Source organism: Scyliorhinus canicula, chromosome 10 (assembly GCF_902713615.1).
Source record: "Scyliorhinus canicula chromosome 10, sScyCan1.1, whole genome shotgun sequence".
Classification (NCBI taxonomy): domain Eukaryota; kingdom Metazoa; phylum Chordata; class Chondrichthyes; order Carcharhiniformes; family Scyliorhinidae; genus Scyliorhinus; species Scyliorhinus canicula.
The window spans coordinates 149,003,725-149,029,335 of NC_052155.1; the positions used below are offsets into that span (position 1 = coordinate 149,003,725).

The 25,611-nt window shown below is 47.4% G+C and overlaps 1 protein-coding gene across 10 annotated transcripts in view; it reads right to left on the reverse strand.

Moving 5' to 3' along the window:
• The window catches only part of LOC119972708 (cAMP-regulated phosphoprotein 21-like), a 503,944-nt gene that overhangs the window by 292,426 nt on the left and 185,907 nt on the right, over positions 1 to 25,611 (reverse strand). The gene's annotated exons all lie outside the window — the stretch shown is intronic.

Below are 25,611 nucleotides of genomic sequence, written 5' to 3' on the forward strand. Positions count from 1 at the left end.
ACACAGCAGCAAATAAGGCATGTTCTACCACTGTTTGGATGCCACTGAAGCAGCATCCAACATGGGAACATAAAACATTTATGGCATAGAAGGCAGGCATTGAGCCCATTATATGTATGTCGGCGAAAAAAAAGAGGATGTCCAGCCTAAACCCCCCATCCAGTACTTGGTCCATAGCCCTGCAAGTTGCAGCACTTCAAGTGCACATCCAAGCAATTTTTAAATGCAATGAGGGTTTCCGTATCTATTATCATGTAGGGACCAGAACCCCACCACTCACTGAATGAAAAAGCTTCTCCTCAACTCCCCTGTGCCAATCTCTTTAAATCTATGCATCTCTTGATCCATGCCCCTATTGATCTCTGCAAACATAAATAGGGTCTTCCTATGTGCTCTATCAACCCACTTGTAATTGTATACCTCTCAATAAAATCTCCCCTCAGTCTCCTCTGTTCCAAAGTAAATAACCCTAACCTTTCCAATTTCCCTCTCGTAATGCCATTCTCAACAACATCCCCATAAATATCCTTTGTGCTGTATAAATATCCTTCCTGGAATGTGGTCACCAGGCCGTATTCAGTACTGCAGCTGATGTTCTCTACAATTGTCGGATAACCTCCCTGCTTTAATATTACATGCCTCTGGTAAAGAGGAAACATTACCCGTATGCTTTCTAAATCGCCTCATCTACCCTTTCTGTTACCTTCAGCGATCTGTGGACATCTGCACCAAGGTTCCTCTGTTCTACAGTTTTCAACATCCTAACATTTATTGTGTTCCCTTGCCTTGTTTGCTCTCCCCAAATAGAATTCTACTTGCCATCTTTTATACATCTGAGCAGTTCATTGATATCTTCTTGCAGTCAACGGTTTTCTTTCTCACTATTAACCACATGTCCAATTTTTGTATCATATGCCAACCACGTACAAGCCTAAATTACTCTTCCCACTGGAAATAATCTTGCAGTCACAAAAACACCCATCGACTATAATCCTTTCCTTAATGTAACTGAATCAATGTTTGAATCAATTTGCCACCTTCCCTTGGAGCCCACTTTTCTCATCATACATGTTCTCCTCCACATTAGGAAATGGTTGACAAGAGGTCTGCCTATCATACTATTCCTATAATTTTCTCCAAATGTCAATTGTGTAACCAAGTATATAATTAGAACCATCTTGAGGAATCCGAGGAACTTTCAGACGAATCTTCTCCATTTGAGTTCTTTTGAATTGAAAGATAAGGTAAAATGTAAAGAAAGCCATGCTATCAATTTAATCTTAAATTGGAAATTAGTGCAATGTAAATCCAGGGGAAGCTTTCTCTACTCAGAGTAATGCATATCTGGAATGATGTACCAAGCACCAAAATATGTAAAAATGTTGATTCTTTGGGGATTATAAATTAGTTCAGCGGTGGGAGAATTTGTGCGTGAAGGGACAGAATTATACATGCCAAATTTCTCTGGTATTCTTAAATCCATTCGATCTGAAGCTGTCACTTGCAAGTCAATGTGCAGGCACTGAAGACGAGATTATATGAAATCCCATGTGAGATATATCTTCTTCTTGAGTTCTCTGCCCCAAAGGGCAGAGATTAGTTGTTGAACTGTGATAAAGTGTCATGACTTTCGTTACTGAGGGTCAGGAGAGGAGGCAGGCTCCAAGTCTCACTCAACTGGAACAGGGATTGAAACCCATGATGTTGGCATTAATCTGATCCACGTGCTAGTCTTCCACCAACTGAACGAACCGGTCTCGCACTGGATGCATATTTAAGTAATTTTGCTTCATCTGTAAACACATCAAGTATCCCTAAATTATTTTAAACAGCTGATGCTCCCTTAAATTTTAACCATTTTTGAATGGCCATTTGGAATGCTATGGATATTTAATGAAGAGCTGTTAAATAATTTATTTTCTCCCCGCAAGAAGAACAAACAGATCGAAACTAAAAACACCACGAATCAGAAAATAATTGGTCATATAATTAATGTGAAGGTTACTGCAGCAGCAAGTATGCAAGGCCTGGATTGCAAGTAAAGATAAATTCCTAGCTTACAGGTCCTGCCAACTTGAGTCAGCTGATTTGGCATGCTAAAGATCAGAACAAAATAGGTTCACAATAAAGTCATAAATTCATCTTTTTTCCATATTCTGAAAGGTTGCTGAAATATTTATTCATTTCTTGACTTAGCTCAAATTCATAAGCCAATTCACAAGCAAACTTTCCCTCAATTTTCAACGCATTCTAACTTTCTACCCACCTTTAGATTGCTCCAGACAACAGTCATTTTCTTGTAGATAGGCACGTAAAATACTCCAAACTCCATTTGTATCCTACATTACACCAGCAATTTCACTTTAAAGGTGCTCCATTGGCTGTGAAGCACTGGAAAATCCTGAGGTTGTGAAATGTGCTATATAAAAACAAGTTTTCTTTGCTTTTTATAGATCTATGCACTTTGCAATATTAAAACATTATGATAATAGAACAGCACTAAAAATGAAGTCATAGAAATACAGCAACATTGGTCCTCTACAATGCCAGATACTGATGCCATCTGCTCTAATCCCATTTCCCATCCTTTTACAGTATACAGAATTAAAATAAAATAGCTTGCTTTGATATAGTGCCTTCCAAGCCCTCAGAGCAATCCAAAGTTCTTCAAAGCCAATTAGGTACTTTTGAACTGTACTCCTTGCCATAATATAGGGAAACATGTCTCCTTTTAAAATACTTCTCCAACTCCCTTCTAAATGTTAAGGCCATAAGGCATGGGACAGAAGTAGGCCATTTGGCCCATTGGGTCTGCTCCGCTGTTCAATGAGCTCATGAAAATGAAAATGAAAAATGAAAATCGCTTATTGTCACAGGTAGGCTTCAAATGAAGTTACTGTGAAAAGCCCCTAGGCCCCAAATTCTGGCACCTGTTCGGGGAGGCTGGTACGGGAATTGAACCATGATGCTGATCTGCTTTCAAACCCAGCGATTTAGCCGTGTGCTAAACCAGCCCCACAATCAATCTGGTCTGGTATGATAATCCTCAACGAAGAGAAAATGCTAGAAAATCTCAGCAGGTTTGGCAGCATCTGTAGGGAAAGAAAAGAGCTAAGGTTTTGATGCCAATGACTCTTTGACAGCTTTGGCAAAGTCACTGGACTCGAAACGTTAGCTTGTTTAAAAGCCCCTTGATTGACTGGTCCAGGCAGTTTCAAAGGATGGCATTCCCTATATTAAGGCAAGTAGTACAGTTCAAAAGTTCAATGGATTACCCTTGTTTATTTATATCGGGGTCCATTAAATCTGCAGTAGTTCCTCTATTGAGCAGCTACAGTTTCCTCTATTGAGCAAACCACAGTTTTTTAAACGAGGCTGTCTCTTTGTTCTGAAGAGTTTTCTGGGAAGATCAGGTGCAGGGCAAGAGCTCAGACAGATCTCAGACATCATTCTAATCCTCACTTCCACCCTTCAAGAGGCTCCTTTTATTTAAGCATAGTCGACTTCAAAGCTTTGCTGGGTTCTGGGAGGCCAAGGACTTGAGTGCTCCAAGCATAGGGAGTCCTCATTCTCCCTGGCCTATTTGCCATTATAAGGGGCAAAGGAGGTTTTACCCCTTGTAACTATCCATGCAAGTGACAGAGTAAAACCTATTTGGTCCTGTGCTGATTTCTGTCCCCTGCACCACATTTATGCTTGGTGTACATCAGAAATACCGTAATATTTGGAGCCCACAATTTTAAGCTTTACAATTCACCTTCAATATTCTTCATATCCCTGTCACCCTCCAATGACACTGGCAACCTGTGAACTGCTTTGAAACATGTCAAAATAAGGTTATACGTGTTAAAATAAGGTAATAAATTATCAATATAAGCTGTGTCAAGAACTGTTTTAGGGTGACATGATAATTGGACTAAATATTTGCTTTCAAAACACTTCAATCAATGTTCCCTTTAAGTTGTGTGTGCTGCGATCTGAAAGTCCCCATGCAAACTGCACATCGGTTGGTCTCTTTAAATTATTGCATAAACATAACCATGCAAACAAATTTAAACAAATTGCTCTTGCAAAGGTTAGAGAGAACACTGAATGCCATAAATGGGGCGTTGTTCAGGATTGAATGTGAACCTTCAGCTGTTCTGGGAAGTGCTTCCATCATTTTTTATTGAGAGAAGCAATATGTGGGTGTCCACACATAAAATTATAATTGAATTGTGAATACATCAGCAGCTCACCTCATCGTCTTTCAAAGGATGACTCAGCCACAAAGAGAATAATAACCTTACAGCTTCCGACTTCTTTTTAAAAACCCTGCAACACTTTTGCTGCAACCATTTAAGATGGCAACAGATGATGTGTTGTTCTAATTTCAGTCCTCTACGAAGGGAGTGCTACACTGCTGGAAGTGCCATCTTTCAGATAAAATATGTGTTTGAGGTCCTGCCTGCTCCCTCAAGTGGGTATAAAAGGCTCCATGCCACTCTCTGAAGAACAGGGGAGTTCTCCTCGTCTCCGAATCTATGTTTATCTCACAAATAACACGTCTACAAATAGATTGTACGGTTACAATCTCAATGCTGCTTGCTGAACCTTGTTGTGGCTGCTCCCTTCAATTCGTAACAATGATTAAACTTCAAAATACATGACTTCAAAATAGATGAAGTGATTAGGGATATCCTGAGGTCATGTGTGTTATTTATTTTACTCAGTGCTATGATGCTTCTGTTTGTACAGCAGAATAAGGCTAAACAAGTGGAATACCTTACTGGTGATCTGTAAGTCTGGAATGAAAAGCTTAGTACCTCTATGGTGCCTGACTTGCTGTGCAAGCTACGTCAAGAGGAAACCAAAATTTCCATAGTAAACCTCGAGAATTTACAGCACTCAATGCATTGCAAATAGCTTATAGTTACGTGTGATTTGATTTTAAAAGTGTATCATATTTCAGGATTCTTCATGCCATATGAGAATACTATAGTGAAAAAAAGTGAAGAGGAGGGGTATTTTTAACTAGTGTGCACATGGAGTGGAGCGATCATGCCATCTGCCCAACGATTCCCCCAAAAAGAAAATGATGATTAAGCTTGATGACTTCCGCTTGTGACCATGGAGTGATTGGTCACAAAACGGGCTGTTCCTGTTCAAAGTCAGAAAAGGGCTCTTTTTGCCCAGGTCTGGGTGGAATTTTGAAAAGGCGGAGATGAATGTTAGAGGAGTGGTTTACCCCTGGAATGGTATGTCTTCTGATCACCGGACCTGGCAGAAAACATGGACAGATTTGGCTGGAAAGTTGAAACAGTCTTGTGCTTCACAGACAGTCTCTTCCAGCATGCAGGCGGGGGATGGGCAAGCTGTAAGGCCCCAGATACAGGAACTGATGACTTTTATCATGGAGGAATTCCATAAGCAGAGGAAAGAAATGCATGAGGATCATGCAAAGGCCATTGCAGAAGCTGTGGCACCCCTGAAGAGTACTTTGGAGCGAATGGAGAAGTGTTTGGAGGTGCAGGGGTCACAGATTCGGGAGATTGAAGGAGTGATCTCGGACCACAGCGATCGTGTGGTAGCTCTGGAGACAGAGGTGGGGCTCCTAGGAGACCTTTGTGAAATGCTGAGGACAAAGGTTGAGGAGCAGGAGAATACCTCGAGAAGACAGAACCTGCGAATAGTGGGCCTGTCTGAAGGAGTGGAAGGTGCGAGTGCCACGAGGTACGTCTCGAGGATGCTGGCGGGACTGGTGGCAGAAGGGGTGCTAGATAAGGCACCTGAAGTGGACCGAGCGCATAGGTCTCTGAGGCAAAAGCCTATAGCTGGGGAGCCGCCGCGAGCGGTGATCGCGAGACTCCATAAATTTGTGGAGAAAGAGAAAATTCCACAGTGTGCCAGGGAGAAGCGTAGCTGCGAGTGGGAGAGAAATAACGTCTGGATTTATCAGGACATCAGAGTCGAGTTGGCAAAATGGCGAGCAGGTTTCAACAAGGCCAAGGCGGTGCTGTACCGGCGGCAGATCAGGTTTGGGGTGCTGTACCCAGTGAAATTATGGGTGATGTTCGGAGGCCGGGAGTATTATTTCGAGACCCCAGAAGCGGCCAAAGACTTCATTAAGGAGCATAAACTGGGGGAGAACTGAATGGACAATGCTTGGGAACTGGGGTGCTGGCACTATGTAATGGTCGGGAGCATGTTTGAAGTGGGTGTAGGGATTGGGGGATTTTTGCCTTTTTTGTGGGGGGGTTTCTGTTCAATGTTGAGATTGTAAGGAGTTGCAGGGGTTAAACTTTTATGTGGGGATGGATGTTCCCATCCCCCCTCCTGTTTTATGGGACTGTTTGTGTTCAACATCTGTTTGTTTGCTTTTGGAGAAGGCTACCTGGAGTTCAGGACAAGTCCTTGTTTGGGTGCGGGAGGGTAAGGCCAGCAGGAGGCCTTTTTTTGACCTGAGGAGTGGGGGGGGGGGGGGGGGGGGAAGAGGGAGAGGGAGGTCATTAGGATGTACTTTGGGCAGGGGCAGCTGCACTAGCAGGTTATGCTGGTGAACAGAAGTGAGGTGCTGGGGGAGAAGGCCAAGAGGGGTGGATGGGGGGGAAGAAGGGGAAGGGGAAAAGCGGGGGGGGGGGGGGGGGGGTTGCTGTGATGTAGCGGGGGTGAGAGATAACATGGTCAAGGGCGGAGGGGCCATCTGGGATGGGCTAGTTAGAGTGGAATTAAAAGAGCAGGTGTTAAGTGGGCAAGATGACAGATGGTAGAGGGGATTGGAGGCGCAAGCCTCCGGTAAGGTTGGTAACGTGGAACGTCCGGGGACTCAATGGGCCGGTTAAAAGTTTGCGGGTGTTCGCGCACCACAGGAGCTTGAAAGTGGGGGTTGTCTTTTTGCAGGCGAAACAGCTCCGTGTGAAGGGCCAGGTTAGGTTAAGGAAGGGGTGGGTCAGGCAAGTTTTTCACTCGAGGTTTGATTTAAAATCGAGGGATGTGGTGATTTTAATGAGCGAAAAAATGAAATTCGTGAGTGCGAAGGAGGTGAGGGATCCAGGTGGGAGATATGTGATTGTGGGTGGGGTATTGGAAGGGGCACCAGTAGTGTTGGTAAATGTGTATGCCCCAAATTGGGATGATGTGGGTTTTATGAGGGGTTGCTGGCAGCAATCCTGGATTTGGTCACGGACCAGTTGATCATGGGAGGAGATTTTAACTGTCCTGCAACCGAGGATGAATAGATCAAGCCCCAGGTTGATGGGTAGGGTATGAATGGCAAGGGAGCTAGGTGGGTTTATGGAGAGGATGGGTATGGTGGATCCATGGCGCTTTCAGAACCCAGGGGGAAGGGAGTATTCCTTCTTTTCACACATCTATAAGGTATATTCGAGGAGTGATTACTTTGTAGTGAGTCGGGAGATTTTGGTTGGGGTGGAGGGAGTAAAATATTCGGGGATAGTTATCTCGGACCATGCACCCAACTGGCTGGATGTTCGGTTCAGTATGGGATGAGAGCAGAGGCCAGGGTGGAAGTTTGACTCGGGGTTGTTGGCGGATGGAGGTTTTTGTGATAAGGTGCGGTTGGCGATTAGGGATTATGTGGAGTTCAATGAGAGTGGGGAGGTGTCGGTGGGCATTTTTTGGGACGCACTGAAGGCAATGGTCCAGGGAGAAATTATCTCATTTACGGTTCGTGCGAATAAGGAAAGGAGGGCGGAACATGACAGTCTAGTGAGCAACATAGTGGAGGTGGACAGGGAAGATTCGAGGGTGCCCACCATGGAGGGATTGGCGAGGAGGAAAAAGTTGCAGGGGCAATTTGACAGGCTGACAATGGGGAGGGCGATAGGGCAACTGCGTAGGGCAAGAGGGGGGCAATAAGAGTATGGGGAGAAGGCGAGCCGCATGCTGGCACACCAGCTGCGGAGGCAGGCTGCGTCCAGGGAAACATTGAAGATCCGGATTGGGGCTGGGGATGTGGTGTCAGAGCCAGGGAAGATAAATGAGGCATTTAGAGAGTATTACCAGGGACTTTATGAGGCAGACCCAGGAGGAGAGGAGGGGGACATGGGGTGGTTTCTGGATGAGCAGGAATTTCCCCAGGTGGAGGAAGCAAAGAGGCAGGCATTGGAGGAGCCCCTGGGGCTGAGGGAGGGGCTGGATAGTATCAGGGGTATGAAGTTGGGGAAGGCCCCTGGGCCGGATGGGTACCCGGCAGAATTTTATAAGGAATTTGCAGCGGACCTGGCACCACATCTGTTGGGGGCGTTTAATGAAGCATTAGAGAAGGGGGAGTTGCCGTAGACGATGAAGCAGGCGGTAATCACACTAATCCCAAAATAAGGGAAGGATCCGGTGGAATGTGTGTCTTGTAGACCCATATCACTATTGAACACGGATGTGGAAGTATTGGCTAAGTTGTTGGCGGGGAGGATGGGAGATTGTGTCCTGGGGTGGTTGCAGAAGACCAAACAGGCTTCATGAAGGGCAGGCAGCTCATGAGTAATATAAGACGGCTGTTGAATGTGGTGATGAATCCATCAAGCGCTCTGGTACCGGAGGTGGTGGTGTCCATGGACACGGAAAAAGCATTTGATCGGGTGGAGTGGCAGTACTTGTTCAAAGTTTTGGGACGGTTTGGGCAGATATTTGTGGCATGGGTGCGGTTGCTGTATGTGGCGCCAAGAGTGAGGGTGAGGACGAATGATACAAGCTCACGAAGCTTTGACTTGCACAGGGGTACGAGGCAGAGGTGCCCGCTGTCACCGCTGCTGTTTGTGATGGCTCTGAGGGGTTCGGCAGATTGGCAGGGGATAATGAGGGGACAGAGGGAGCATCAGGTGTCGCTCTCTGCCGATGACCTCTCGCTGTATGTTTTGGATCCGTTGGAGAGTATGGGAAGGATTATGGGCCTGTTGGGGAGATTTGGAGGGTTCTCGGGATACAAGCTGAATGTAGGGAACAGCGAGGTACTCCCGGTGAATGAGCTGGAACAGCGGGCTAATTTAGGGGGGATGCCATTTACGGTAGCGAGGGATAGGTTTAGGTACTTGGGGATTCAGGAAGCGAGGGAATGGACGGGGCTCCATGTGGAACTTAACGAAGCTGGTGGAGGAGGCCAGGGAGGATCTTAAGAGGTGGGATACACTGCACTTAATGTTGGCGGGGAGGGTCCAAGTGGTGAAAATGAATATTCTGCCGAGGTTCTTGTTTGTCTTTAAGTCTCTCCCGATCTTTATACCAAAGGCCTTTTTTCAGAAAGTGAACACAATCATCTCTGACTTTGTATGGGCGGGGAAGGTGCCGAGGGTGGGGAGGACCCTGCTATAGAGACAGAAACAGCAGGGGGGGTTGGCGTTGCCAAACTTGCTTCATTATTACTGGGCAGTGAATGTGGACAAGGTGCGGCGGTGGTGGGAAGGAGAAGGGGTAGAGTGGGTTAGGATGGAGGAGGAATATTGTAGGGGGTCTAGTTTGAGGGCTATGGTGACAGCAGCATTGCCAAAGGCTCCGAGTAGGTATTCAGGGAGCCCAGTGGTGCAGTCCACGGTAAAGATATGGAATCAGCTGAGGAGACATTTTAGGGTGGAAGGGATGTCGGTGCTAATGCCGCTGTGTGAGAATGAGCCGGGGGGGATGGATAGTGTATACAGGAGGTGGAGGGAAGTGGGGCTGGTGAAGGTGAGGGATTTGTATTTGGAGGAAGGGTTCGACAGTCTGGAGGAGCTAAGGGAGTGGGTTGATCTGCTGAGGGGTAGTGAATTCAAGTATCTACGGGTTAGGGACTTTGCACGAAAGGTCTGGAAGGGGTTCCCTAGATTGCCGGGATGCACCCTGCTGGAGCGACTGCAGCTTCCGGATGTGGAAGGGGAGGGAAGAATTGGGGATATATATAAGTGGTTGGGGGAGCAGGGAGGCAAGCGGGTGGTGAAGATCAAGGAGAAATGGGAAGCGGAGTTGGGAATGGAGATCAATTGGGGAGTATGGAGTGAGGCACTGCGAAGGGTAAACCGGACCTCCTCTTGTGCAAGGATGAGCCTGATACAGTTCAAGGTGGTGCACAGGGTGCATATGACTCAGGCGAGAATGAGTGGGTTCTTTCAGGGGGTAGCAGATGAGTGTGAGAGGTGTGGGTGGGAGCCAGTGAATCATGTGCACATGTTCTGGGGTTGTGAAAAATTGGGAAGATTCTGGGCGGGAGTGTTCAAGGTCTTAGCCAGGATAGTGGAGGAGGGAGTGGACCCGGACCCTTTGGTGGCCATATTTGGGGTTTCAGAGAAGCTGGAGCTCATGGAGAGGAGGAAGGCCGATGTCTTGGCCTTCGCCACTCTGATTGCACGGTGATGAATTTTGCTGGAGTGGCGGTCGGCATCGCCACCGGGGGTAGCAGCTTGATTGGGTGACCTGTATGACTTCCTGCAGTTAGAGAAGATAAAGTATGAGTTAAGGGGCTTAGCAGGGGAGTTTGAGAAAAGGTGGGGGATGTTTGTGACCCTGTTTGAGGAGCTGTTCCTCGCAGGGGGGTGGGGGTGGTGTTGGGGAGGGTGGGGTGAAAAAGGAGAAAAATCTGAACAAACTGTATAGTTGATTGTTGGGAAGAATGTTTCCCGGGTTGTTTATTTGCTGTAACCTACTTTGATACAAGTTTGAATAAAATGCGTTTAAAAAAAAATACTGCACACAGCAAGCTCTGCAGTATGGTGAACAGGACTGGGTGTTTCCTCCATGCAGCGGAGCTGGAAGTCAGGACTGAAGGATTGGGCGTGGAGTGAAAGAGGAGGAAGGAGAAAAGGGCGATGGGTCATTCTGGCTGAGCAGCTGGGGACAGACCTCAAGGTTTTTGGGGGTCTACGAGGAGTACTCATACTCCTTCTTCAAATTTATAAAGCCTTAGTCAGGTGGCACCGGGAGCACTGTGTTCGCTTTGGACCACTAACATTAGGAAAGGTATGGGGTACACAGCAGATTGAGCAGAATGATACCGGGGCTTAAAAGGTTAAATCATAAGGTCACATTACATATACCTTATAATCACACTAAGTGCAATTATTGTGTTTTGTATTTGATATTTTATTACCTGTCCTGTATTGGGACTTCCCATTTTTAGGCCTGCTTAAAACTCAAAGTCAAACAAGCCTCAGATGGGTGATGTGGTGTAACCACCACCAGCCCCCCCCCCCCCCCCCCCCCCCCCCCCCAGCGATTTTCAGCAGGACAGTGCCCACTGAAAATTACACATGTCTATTCCAAATGTAAGGGCCGGATTCTCCGCCGGCGTGATTGTCCGTTTTGCCAGCCCCCAGGGGTTTCCCTGATGGCACGGAGCTGCCCCGCAATGGGAAACCCCATTGACCGGCCGGCCTAACGGAGAATCACGCCGGCAGGTCGGGGCAGAAATGTGGCGTCGCAGAGCAGGGAATCCAGTGATCCAGAATCCTGTTCAGGTGCACACCCATCACAAGTGCAAGTATCTGACAAGTGCAGTGATTAGCTATACCAGCAAGTCTGGCAAGCCATTTGTCTCCCAAACAATAGTGAACTAAACAATCACGAAGTTTGGTTTACACATTCCGCGTACGTCTCACCCCCACAACCAAAGATGTGCTGGGGAGGTGGATTGGCCACGCTAAACCTCTCCTTCATTAAAAAAGAAAGAATGTTGGTTTTCATTAGGTGGTATCCATTAAGGGAAGTATGTTGTGTAGGAACTGGAAGAGCTCTCGGATCTCTGATCCAGGAAGGTGGGACACTTAAACATATAATATAATAATCTTTATTGTTATTACAAGTAGGCTTACACTGCAATTAAGTTACTGTGAAAAGCCCCTAGTCGCCATATTCTGGCACCTGTTCAGGTACACAGAGGGAGAATTCAGAATGTCCAAATTATCTAACAGCGACGTCTTTCAGGGCTTGTGGGAGGAAACCGGAACACCCACGCAGACATGGGGAGAATGTGCAGACTCTGCGCAGACAGTGACCCAAGTCGGTAATCGAACTTGGTACCCTGGTGCTGTGAAGCAACAGTGCTAACCACTGTGCTACCGTGCCAACCATTTCCACCAATGTAACACATCAGTACTGAGCTGGAATGTCAACTTGCATTCGGAGTGCGACTCTGAGACTGGGTTCAAACCCAAAATATCTCAGCTGCTATCAACTAAACTAATTGGCGCTTTAGTGTCTTATTAAGGAAATGGTATAGCCCTCAAGAGCTAAATGAAGGGGGTCTTGCAAATAGCAATAACCTCAAAGCAAAAATAATGAAACAAAAAATTCAACTTAAAACTTTTAAATATCCAACAAAAGTATTCAAAAATGAAACAAAAAAGATACTGGAAAATCTCAACAGGTCTGGCAGCATCTGTTGGAAGAGAAAAAGCTTTGACAAAGATTCATCGGACTCGAAACGTTTGCTCTTTTCTCTTCCTACAGATGTTGCCAGACTTGCTGAGATTTTCCAGCATTTTCTCTTTTGTTTCAGATTCCAGCATCCGCAGTAATTTGGTTTTATTTAAAAATGAAATTTTGCAGAATCATCCAGTTTGTGCAGCAGATGTTTTAACACCACATACAGATAGAAATGTTGCATTTTGAGCTCATAACTTGTCTGATAAACTGAAGGGCACATACAACATTTACGAAATTTCAAAATTGGTGAATTAATGGCTCCCCCACAAGATTGGTAACAGTACATTGCTGATGGATGTAACATGAGGGGAGGAGATACATTTCATATGATCTATTTCATAGTCTGATGGATCGGTTTATTTTCATAGCAGATTTACATCTTGATACTATTTCAATGCCTGCTAAAATACATTTGCATATGTAAACGTAGCACAATGGCTGGTGTGAGGTACGTTACACATATGTATATAGCTTGTAATTGGTAAGACACGGATGGGCAGAACTGCTACAACCAGTGAATGTTCACTGAAGTCTAAACCCAGAGAACGGAGCATATGCTGTACCTTAGCAACACTGTCCTGACAATCTGTTGTTTTATTTCTGTACATAGCATAAATTCATTTTGAGCTCATCATCTCAAAGCTGAATGGATAAGAAGTGTTTATCATTTAAAATCATGGATGGTAAATTTTCACAGGGCAAGACTGCAATAGAATCTTTGCGTGCATTCCGACGAGACACTGAATAAAGTGTTAACAGAAAGATCGATAACCTTCCCAATAAGAACAATATGACCCTCACTCATGGGCATACTGGCAGATTTTCTTCCATCTAAAGAGATCCTTTAAAATACCTTAAAGGATTTGTGTTTTGTCAGTCTTTATCATTTGATCACAAAAGGCCTCTCTATAAAGTATCCGGAAAAAATGTTTTTATTGTAAGAAGAGAGTGATTAAATTTGTTTTCTCTCTATTCCAATATAAAATTTCTCAATTTCATACATGATCATTAAGACTAATCTACTCCTGGCGTTGAGAGGAGGCTACTGCCGGCTTGCGGCGTTTCGGCCTTTTTACGGGCGCTTCCCCGTTGTTTTTTGGAGTCGGGTTTCTTCGGCCATTGATGCCTGAGGGATGGGCCGGTTTGGAGCCGGTGAGCAGCCCCTCGGAGTGTCCGGCGGCCGGAGGAGCAGGGGGCATCGAGCCCGAAGTGTGCGGCGGGGGTGGAGCTCGGCATGAGGCAAGGCCCGAATCCAGGACGAATGTAGAGGGGGAGCAGGGCACATTGGGAGGCCCCACTGAAAATGATGTTTGAAGTCTGGTCCCAGGGGGAAGAGTTCTTTCGAATTTTGATATATTTTTTTAAAAATTATTTATTTAGTTCTTTTTTAAAAACATTTTATTATTACTTATTTATTTTAAGATTGAAGAAAGAAGGGGAAAAATAATAAGTCGTTAAAGGATGCCAAAAACAGCTGTGAAGAAGGGAGGAAACGCAGGTTCGCCGTCAAATGAGAGGACTAGTAAATGCGCCGACAAGATGGCAGATGCTGGGCCACACTGCTTACAGTGGAAACGATGACCAAGGTGATGGCTGTAGAGCTGGAGAAGCAGTTTGCGAGGCACATGGAAGTGTTGAGAAAGAAGATGGCGATTTATACTGAAATCATTGGTGGAGGAGGCAATACCCCCAAAACAAGGAGGAGCAGTAGGGGAACTTTGTTCAGTGTTGTGCTTCAATGTCGACTGCTAAATTTGGAGGCGAGTGCTGCTAAAACATAATTGTATCATGGAATCCACACTCCGCCATTTTTATGTCATTTCCCAAGTAGTAGTTTAGTTTGACTGAATTTTTTTAAAAAAACGCTTCCATTAGAAAGGTTTATACTATTTAACTGAAGGAACGTTAGAATGATTTGGTGAGGATAGCTGTGGCAGACATCGGCTGAGGTAGGAGAACAGGGTGAAAAGCTGAAGGAAGTGGGGGAGGCCGTGTCGCAGCACAGCGACCAGCTCACCTCAATGGGATGAGCTGCGGAGGGTGGTGGAGGTCAAGAGAGGACTCTAAGTAAAACTCGAGGACTTGGATAACCGCTCGAGGCCACACAATCTGAGAATTGTGGGCTTGCCCGAAGGGGCAGAGGGCTCAAGGCCAAAAGAGTACTTCACTAAGATTCTAGAGGAGTTGATGGAGGAGGGTGAAGGCCCCTCCCGGTATGAACTGGACCGAGCTCATCGGTCATTAAGGCCAAAACCCAAAGTAAATGAGCCGCCGAGAGCAGTAATTATCTGCTTCCATAAATACCACTTTATGTGTTAAGGTGTTAAGCTGAGAGAAGCAGAAGTGGGAGGTGCAGTGTGATGGTGCTAGAGTTTGGATTTACCAGGACTTGACGGTGGAGTTGGCAAAGGGACGAGCAGCGTTCAGCCAAGAGAAGGTGGCACTGTACAACAAGAGACTGCGATTTGGTATGGTAAACCCGGCGAAGCGGAGGGTGACGTACAACGCCAAAGATGTTTATTTTGAAACGGTGGAGGTGGCTGAGGCGTTCATGAAGGCAGAAGGCTTGGGACAGAAATGAGTGGATTTGGAAGCGAGATCGTGGACTGTGATTGGAGAGCTGGAAAATGCATATATGTTATAACTTTCTTTTCAGTGACCTGTATTGTAACTTACTTGACTTCACATTGCTACAGGGCTGGTTTAGCTCAGTGGGCTAGACAGCTGGTTTGTGATGCTGAACAATGTCTGCAGCGCGGGTTCAATTCCTGTACCAGCTTACCTGAACAGGCGCCGGAATGTGGCGGCGAGGGGCTTTTCACAGTAACTTCGTATTTGTGACAATAAAAGGTTATTATTATTATAATAGAGTTTAAGATTTTGTTTGGTTTGGTTGGAATTTTTGTTCCTTTTTTTGATGCAACTGTTATTTGTTATTTTATTGAATTGTATGGGTTAGATTGTTTTTCTTTTTCTTCTGGGACTGGGTGGGAGGGGTTGGCATGCCTTTGGGGGGGTGGGGGACACCCGCGCTAACGAACTAAAGTCGGCTAGTGAACGGAAGTGAGGTGAGAGGAGGGCTGCGGACATTGGAGCCTGGGTAGCAGATTTCGATGGACCTTCGAGGTGAGCAAAGGGGGGGGGGGGAGAGGATCGATACTGGGTGAGATTTGTTCAAGGGGAAGTGCAGGGGGGGGGGATTCTGGGAGGGGGAAGGGGGTTTGATCTTAATAATCGATAGGAGTGGGTCAGGCTCATGTGGCAGGGCCCTGTGGTATGATGACAGTGGATAAGAAGGGGGCGGGCAGTGAGAGACCCCCAGTTAGGATAGTCACGTGGAATGTGAGAGGGTTGGGAGGTCCAGTCAAGAGGTCAAGAGTGCTTGCGCATCTTAAAAGTTTTAAGGCCGATGTAGCAATGCTGCAGGAAACTCATTTGAGGGTGAAGGATCAAGTGAGACTTAAAAAGGGTTGGGTTAGTCAGATGTTTCACTCTGGATTTGACAGAGGGGCTCGAGGGGTAGCGGTAATGGTCAGCAACAGGGTACGGTTCCAGGTGGAGAAGGTGGTTGCAGATCAGGGGGGTAGGTATATGATTGGGACACGGCACTGGAGGGGAGTCTAGTGGCGCTGGTAAGTGTATATGGTCCCAATTGGGACGATGTGGGATTCGCGAAGGTGTGTGGGGCCATCCCCAACTTGGAAAAACAGATAGTAGGGGGGGACTGGAACTTGGTGCAGGAGCCAAGGTTGGACAGGTCACGGCCGTGCTCACTGGACCCGTCAGTGGGAGGGGGGGGGGGGTCGAAGGTTGGCTGGGCTAATGGTGGAAATGGGAGGGGTGGACCCTTGGAGGTTTCTGCACCAGAGAGAGCTGGAGTACTCGTTTTTCTCAGCGGTCCATAAGGTATACTCGCGGATCGACTTTTTCATAGTGGGGAAGGCGCTGCTGGCTGGGGTTAAAGGGTCAGAGTACTCGGCAATTGCAATATCAGATCACGCTTCACATTGGGTAGATATGGTACTGGAGAAGGGGGTGGTACAGAAACCAGGGTGGAAGTTAGATGTGGGACTGTTGGGGGACCGAGGGTTCTGTGACAAAATTGAAAATGTACGTTTCAACTGCATGGGTGAGATGTCAAAGGCGGTTGTCTGGGAGCCTCTAAAGGCGGTGGTGAGGGGTGAGGTGGGCTAGGCAAGGAGGAGAGGTTGGAGCGTCAGAGGGTAATAGATTAGATGCTGGAGGTAGATAGGAGGTTTTCAGAAGATAGGGACCCAGCAAAGTTGGAAAAGAGGAAGGAACTACAGGCGAGATTTGATCAACTATCTACCAGGAAGGCGGTACACCAATTGAGGCGAGCAAGGGGTGCAGTTTACGAACATGGAGAGAAGGCATATGTTGGCGGTTCAGCTACGGAGAGAGGTTGCGGCAAGGGAAATTGTCCAGGTGTGGGACAGGGCAGGGAAGTTGGTGGTAGCTCCAGATCAGATTAACAAGGTCTTTAAGGAATTCTATGAGAGATTGTACATATCAGAGCCACCTCGGGGAGGCCGGGAGATGCAGGAATTTCTAGATGAGCTGGAGTACCCGAGGTTAGGGGAGGGGGACAGGGCTACATTATAAGGGGCGATAGTGGAGCAGGCGATAAAAGATGCGATTGGGAGGATGCAGTCGGGGAAGGTGGCAGGGCGGATGGGTTCCCGGTGGAATATTGTAAAAAATTCAAAGCTAAGCTGGTACCGCTGATGGTGGGGATGTTTGAGGAGGCGATAGGGAAGGGGGTGTTACCACAAACTTTGGGGCAGGCATCGATCTCCCTCTTGCTTAAAAGAGATAAAGATCCGACGGAGTGTGGGCCGTATAGGTCCATATCACTTTTAAACGTGGACGCAAAGATATTGGCGAAGGTACTGGCGGGTAGGCTGGAGGAGTGCCTCCCGAAGGTGATCGGTGAAGATCAGACGGATATGGGAGAGGGAGGCAGCTCTTTCCGAACTTTAGGAGGGTATTGAACGTGGTTATGGCACCGGCGGAGGAGAAGGAAACAGAGATCGTTGTGGCATTGGACGCCGAGAAAGCGTTTGACCGGGTAGAATGGGGGTACTTTATGGCAGCTCTGGAGCTGTTTGGGATTGGACCAAGATTTGTGGACTGGGCAAAGGTACTGTATAATAAGACGAAGGCGAGTGTCCGCACAAATAACATCAGCTCAGAATACTTTCCTCTCCACCGTGGGACTAGGCAGGGATGTCTTATGTCCCCCCTGCTGTTTGCACTCACGACTAAGCCATTGGCCATCGCGTTCAGAGGTTTGGGGGTATGGAAAGGAATAGTGCGGGGATAGAACATAGGGTGTCCTTATATGCTGATGACTTGTTATTATACGTCTCGGAACCGAGTGTGTCAATAGGGGGAATACTGGAGCTGCTTCGGGTGTTTGGGTCTTTCCCGGGGTACAAATTAAATCTGGACAAGAGTGAATATTTTGTGGTGTCTCGGCCAAGGTGGGGGCAGGGGTGGGGGGGGGGGGGGGGCTGCCATTCCGTAGGGCAGGGGCTCACTTTAGATACCTGGGGGTTGTAGGTTACCCGGGTTTGGGTTCAACGGGCACAATTCTCCGCGCCCCCACGCCGGGTGGGAGAATAGCGGGAGGGCCTCCCGACATTTTTCACGCCCTCCCGCTATTCTCCACCCCCCCACGCCCGACCCACGCCACGAATTGCCGCTTGCTGTTTTTTACGACGAGCGGCGATTCTCCGAGGCTGATTGGCCGAGCGGCCGGCCCTTCACGCCCGTTTCACCACGGCAGCAAACACACCTGCTCGCTGTCATTGTGCAACGGGCGCCAGATGCCCGTTTGGGGCATCTAGAGGCCCGATTGGCACGGGAGCACCATGACTGTGATCGGGAGGAGCCAGCGTCCAAAACAGACGCACTCTTTCCCCTCCGCCGCCCGACAAGATCAAGCCGCCACGTCTTGCCGGGTAGCTGAGGAGAAAGACGGTAACTGCGCATGCGTGGGTTTGCGTTGTCCAACCTGCACATTCGCGGCTGATGATGTCAGCCGCGTCAGCCGCCGTGACGCTTGACGTGCCGCCGTGACACACGGGGCCGCGCGCCTAGCCCCGCCCGGGGGGGGGGGGGGGTGGGAAAATCGGCCCCGGAAGTGGCCGTGAAGGCTGCCGTGGGTCACGGCCTGTCCCACGGCAGCCTTTACGATTCTCCGCATTTGCGGAGAATCTCGCCCAACATTTCTAGTTTGATGGGGAGGGTGAAAGCTGATACAGCAAGGTGGGATGGTCTCCCTCTGTCACTGGGTCGGGTACAAGCGGTTAAAATGAGCGTGTTGCCACGATTTCTGTTTATTTTACAATACCTGCCGATTTTCCTGCCAAAGGCATTTTTTAGAGAGATTGAAGGGATGATTACCTCGTTCATATGAAGAAGTTTTACAACACCAGGTTAAAGTCCAACATGTTTGTTTCAAATACTAGCTTTCGGAGCACTGCTCCTTCCACAGGTGAATGAGGAAGGGGCAGTGCTCCGAAAGCTACTTTTTAAAACAAACATGTTGGACTTTAACCTGGTGTTGCAAGACTTCTTCCTGTGCTCATCCCAGACAAAGCCGGCATCTCCACATCATGGCTACCCTCGTTCATATGGGGAGGGAAGATGACCAGAATTAGAAAGGTGGTACTACAGAGAGGAAGGTAGGCAGGGGGTTTGGGTCTTCTGAGCCGGATGTATTATTACTGGGAGTCAAATATAGATATAGAACAGTACAGCACAGAACAGGCCCTTCGGCCCTCGATGTTGTGCTGAGCAATGATCACCCTACTCAAACCCACGTATCCACCCGTAACCCAACAACCCCCTTAACCTTACTTTTTAGGACACTACGGGCAATTTAGCATGGCCAATCCACCTAACCCCGCACATCTTTGGACTGTGGGAGGAAACCGGAGCACCCGGAGGAAACCCACGCACACACGGGGAGGACGTGCAGACTCCGCACAAACAGTGACCCAGCCGGGAATCGAACCTGGGACCCTGGAGCTGTGAAGCATTTATGCTAACCACCATGCTACCGTGCTGCGGAGAATGTGGAGAAGGTACGGAGCTGGGTCAGAGGGGTTGACTCCCAGTGGGTCAGAATGGAGGAGAGTTTGTATCGGGGTTTGAAGGTGCTAGAAACAGCGCCGCTCCCGATGGCCCCGGAGAAATACTCCAGGAGTCCAGTAGTAAGAGCTTCGTTGAGAATTTGGAGGCAGTTTCACCAGCACTTCAGGTTGGGGGCAGGTTCAAGGGAAATGCCGATTCGGGTGAACCGTAGATTTGAGCCAGGGAAGTGGGATGTAAATGTTTTGGAGATGGGAGGAAAAAGGAATTAGGACATTAAAAGATTTGTTTCTTGGGGGTCGGTATGCAGGATTGAAGGAGCTGGAAATGAAATATGGGCTGGAGCAGGGGGAAATATTTAGATACATGTAGGTTCGAGACTTTGCCGGAAAGGGGATACAGAGCTTCCCGGTAGAGCTGCCTTCCACATTGCTGGAGGAGGTGCTGACGACAGGGCAACTGGAGAAGGGGGTAGTGTCGGCACTTTATGTGGCTATTTTGGAAGAGGAGAAGGCACCGCTGACAGGGATCAAAGCAAAGTGGGAGGAAGAGTTGGGAGAGGGTATAGAGGAGGGGTTCTGGCAGCATGGTAGCACAGTGGTTAGCACTATTGCTTCACAGCTCCAGGGTCCCAGGTTCGATTCCGGTTTGGGTCACTGTCTGTGTGGAGTCTGCACATCCTCCCCGTGTGTGTGTGGGTTTCCTCCGGGTGCTCCGGTTTCCTCCCACAGTCCAAAGATGTGCAGGTTAGGTGGATTGGGCGTGATAAATTGCCCTTAGTGTCCAATATTGCCCTTAGTGTTGGGTGGGGTTACTAGGTTAAGGGGATAGGTGTTGACCTTGGTAGGGTGCTCTTTCCAAGAGCCGGTGCAGACTCGATGGGCCGAATGGCCTCCTTCTGCACTGAAATTCTATGATCTATGGTGTGAGGTGCTCTGGAGGGTGAACGCCTCCACCTCATGCGCAAGGTTGGAGCTGATACAGCTGAAGGTGGTATATAGAGCACACCTCACAAGGGCAAGGATGAGCCGGCTCTTTGAGCGGGTAGAAGGTGTGTGTGAACGTTGTGGGAGAGGCCCCACAAACCACGTTCATGTTTTGGTCCTGTCTAAAGCTGGGGGATTATTGGAAGGGGGTTGTTAGGGTAATCTCTAAAGTGGGCTAACCCTATACCCAAGACACCTGCTCATAATGTCTGTTGCTGGCCTCCTCCCCGTGGCACTCACCCACCCTCCGGCCATGGGCATGTCCCCAGAGCTGTGTCCCATCTCCTGGGTGTTCGGATGTTGGCTGCTGCATATGTGGTGTTGCCTCCCGCAGTGTTCAGGCACAGTGTTCAGACATCACGGTCTGATTGATGCTACATGGCCCGCCCACCCACGGGAATCCATTTGGGCTGTGTAAAGTACTCAAACCATGACTGCCAATATCCTATTAGTGGCCTTCAGTCACACGGCCATATGCCTCAGAAGTCGTTGGAGGTATGGGTGATTGGTGGGCCAGACAGGCAGGGACAAGGGTTGGCCCGGAATGGATACACACGACCCAGGCGGCGGGGAATTGCGATTTGGCATGAAATCAGCGGCCGCCGCGATTTCGGCTTCGGAACCGATTCTCTGCCCAATCTCGTTTCCCGATTCCGCCATTGGCTGATGGAAAATTCCGCCCAGCAACTTTGTGAAAAATTGGGATCAACAATTCTCTCTCCCTCGGTTCGCCAAAAGAATACCTGTCGTTCCTGATGGAGAAACACATTTCTTATTGAATGAGAGGGGCTCAACAGAAAGCTTCCTGCTGAGGTGAAATTCAGCTCAGTATTGTCACAGTTGACAGATGGTTCGCTATATTATTTTACTGGCTACCATTTGGTGCATCCCTTTCTGTTTTGCTATGTCTGGTGGCATGCATGTAATTTTTCAACACTGTTGCAATCCTATCTACGGTTCAATCCTTCTGGGTGTGTGTTTCAAGTATACCATCAACAGGAACAGGTTAATGAGATTCTAAAACACTTGGTGAATGAACACAATGTGCTTAAATTGAAGAGCTCGCCAGATGTACAATCTCTCTTTTTTATTCATTCATGCGATGTAGGTGTCCCTGGTGCTTACATTGCCTGTCCCCAATTGCCTTTGAGAAGGCGGTGATGAGTCACCTCCTCAAACCACTGCAGTCCGAGTGTGAAAGATACTCTAGCAGTGCTGTTAGACAGGGAGGCCCAGATGTTTGAACCAGGGATGAGGATGGAACAATGAGACACACGGTTCTGACGTAGAATTATGCCAGAGTGGGTGCTTGGAGGTGGTGTCCTCCTATCCCTGTCCTTCTAAATGGTAGCGGTCATAGATCTTGGAGGTGTTGTCAAAGAAGCCTTGGACCAGTGGCTGCAGTGCATTGTGTAGATGCCACTTACTTCAACCACAGTCCTTTGGCAGTCAAGGGAATAAATGTCAAGGTGGTGGGAGCAGTACAAATCAAGCGGGCTTCTATATCCTGGATGGTGTTGTGCCTGAGTTTTGTTGGAGCTGCACTCATCCAGACAAGTGAAGAGTATTCCATCAGAACCCTGACTTGTGCTTTGTAGGTGGTGGACAGGCTTTGGGAAGTCGGTATGTGAGTTCCTTACTGCAGAAACCCAGCCTCTGACATGCTCTTGTAGCCATAATATTTATATTGCTGTTCCAGTTCAGTTTATGATCAATGATGACCCCTAGAATGTTGATCATGATGTTGTACGGTAGCAGTGGTTAGCACTGTTGCCTCACAGCTCCAGGGTCCCAGGTTTAATTCCCGGTTTTGGTCACTGTCTGTGCGGAGTCAGCACGTTCTCCCCGTGTCTGCGTGGGTTTCCTCCTGGTGACCCAGTTTCCTCCCACAGTCCAAAGATGTGGAGGTTTAGGTGGATTGGCCATGATAAATTGCCCTTAGTGTCCAAAAGGGGTTGGGTGGGGTTACTGCCTTACGGGGATAGGGTGGGATGCTCCTGCCAAGGGTCGGTGCAGTGAAAGGCTCCCTTTTCAGATAAATTGTTTGCTAAACTAATGCAATAGGATCATATGGCAGGCAACAGGGGTTGAGCACCAAACCCGAAAACAGGAGGCGACCCTGCTTTGGCTGATGGTCGGAAGCAGGGACGCATATTCCTGGCAGCAACCAATTAAATGGCTGCCGCTGGGGCATCAATTAAGGATAGTTGGCTGCCTCCAACCCAATCAGAGATGGTCATTGCTAAGACTGCACCGAGAGAGCGCCTCTATGGCCACATGCCCTCATGGAGAGGAAGGGGAAGTTGGGTCAGACAGGCAAGCCCTGATGACTGGGGATGGTGTAGGATGTTGAGACACAGATGGTTTCCTTTGCCATGAGAGTGCTTATTGCCATAGGGGAAACTCTGTGGACCATGGAGCACCCATAAAGGCGAACATCTCCATCCAGAATCCATTGGAGGCAGCTCAATCTCACTGAATGCTCTCGGGATGCGGCGGGGTCCCTCTACCAAAAATGCCTGCAGTAGTGGGAAATGGCCCCTCATTGACTATTTCAAGTGGTTCAATTGGGCTTCCAATCCTCCAATTTTCCTGCCACTGACTTATCCCTGATGCCTTTGCGCACTACTTTGCCAACCTTTTTGATTCCCAGCAATTGCCAAAGGGTTTTTAAAAAAAAATTCTTGGGATGTGGGCATCGCTGGCTGTGTCAGCATTTACTGCCCATCTCTAATTGCTCTTGAGAGGGCAGTTAAGAGTCAACCAAATTGCTGTAGATCTGGAGTCACATGTAGGCCAGACCAGGTAAGGACGGCAGATTTCCTCCCCTAAAGGACATTAGTGAACTAGATGGGGTTTTATGACAACCAACAATGGTTTCGTGGTCATCATTAGACTTTTAATTCCACATTTTTACTGAATTCAAATTTCACCATCTGCAGTGATTCGAACCCCAGGTCCCCAGAGCTTTACCCTGGGTTTCTGATTTACTAGTCCAGTGACAATACCACTCTGCCACCGCCTCCCCATTTCAACCATGGAATTTACCACACAGATGAAGGCCATTCAGCCTATTGCATCTCTTCCAGCTCTTTTCAAGAGCAATCCAAATGAAACACATTGCTCTTCATTTCCTCTGTTTAGACTGTTCATCTACTCTTCCTTTAAAAAATAAATGGGGTGAATTCTCTGCGTACCCAGCCGCATGTTTCTTGGCAGTGCACTGTTGCTGGCAGCGGTATTTTCCATTCCCACCGTTGGCTAATGTGAAACCCACGGGCGGTGGTGCACCTCTGTCGGAACGGAGAATTCCGCCAGACAGAAAATCAATTCCAAAGAATTGTCCCTTAACTATGCACTGTGATAAAGCATTAAACGTTCCAACAATATCGCTTGTAAAAAAAAAATCTTCAAACCTCTCTTTCCTTCCCTTGGAGATAATTTTAAGTTGATGATCTGTTATCACTTGAATCCTTACCCAGGAGAAATAGACTTCTTCTATTAACCCCATCAATTTATTTTACAATATCTATGTAACACGAAAAGGAAAATACATTTCCTCAGAATTTAAACAGTGAGTGGGAACAATGCTATTCAATAATGACTAGCTAAGCTACTGGTGTCCTCAGGATTCATTTTGTGACTATCGCAATAGGGTTGATCAATTTGAAGTCTGAACAAACCAAGGAGGTAGAAGAAACATGTTGATTAACTGGATCGCAGAAAGCAATCACCGCCTTGCTGGATCAGGTTTGCCATTGTGTGTTTTGCTGGACAGTTTCAAAACTGCTCCTCCTCCAAATTGTTGTCAAAACTCCTAAAACTTCAGGGTGTCGTCGTAGAGCGGCCTTTGACCACCATGACAGCATACCCTGGACTCAAGCTCTCCATTGAAGAATCACTTCAGTGAGTGAGTGCCTGGCCCTCTGACTACATGATCAACTCAACTCAATTGTCAATTTGTTCCAGTGATGTACTGTTAGAAGATTGGATGCATATCTAAATAACGCAAATTCCCGCAGAGAACAGATGTGCAAAGTTGATTGTGAAATGGAACACTAGTGTAGGAATATTCAGTCTCAAAAACCTGTAAATATTTGCGGGGGGTGCGGGAGGGGGGGGGGGGGGGGGGGGGGGGGGGGGGTGTTATCGAAAAGATGCGTACTGGCCCAAATTAAACCTTAAGGACACCAATGAGAACTAACATTTCATAGCTGCCCCCAATGTTCAAAATTAATATGTGGATGTTGGCCAGGACAGCAGGGATAACTCTTGCGCTCTGCCTCAATATGGTGCCTTGGGACTTTTTTATGTCTACTGGCGAGGGCAGATGGAACACAATTTAATATCTCATCTGAATCTCCAGTAGTCCTGCAGTAGCCTGAGTGGGACAGCCTTCTGACTCAGAGGTGAGGGTTCAACCAACTGAGACACCGCTGACACTTGAAAAAAGAGCAGGAAATTGCATATTTGATGACAGGATGGCAATTGATTAAAATCAAAATCGATCGAAAAGACTTCAAACACAATAAAAAGGAGAACTAGCGGTAATTGCGAGTAGCATCAAAAACGGGAACATTCCCTACAAATGACAAAGCATGTCAGCATTTCACTGTCGCAATGCCTCTGTGTCAATAGTGTTTAAACCTTTCTGGGTTTGTGCGGGAGGTGGGGTGGGCCTCTGCAAATATTGTTACGCTCGCCTGGATATCCTGTAGATATTAACACTTTTCCATAGATCTACCGTCTTAACTTCAAAAAAGCAGAGTCAGCTATCTAGAAGAAAATATGTATACTATAGCAGAAACATAATTTATTTAGCACACATCAGAAGCAATGTAAGGCAACGTGTGCAAAATATGTATAGCGTAGAATTTCCAGTGGGTTATGCTGCCCACATATAATCCCCAAATAGAAAAAAATGTCTGCTTACGTAGGTGAGTATTGGGACCCCTGAATATCAGAAACCAAAGAATTTGGGGAATATGTTTTGAAAACCTATACATTAATACACCATTAATACACAATAAATACTCGAAAATGTAGTTTACTGACTTCCTTTCGCAACAGTGACTTCAAAGTTGCTAGTAGTCATAACTGCAAGATATAAAACCTGCCT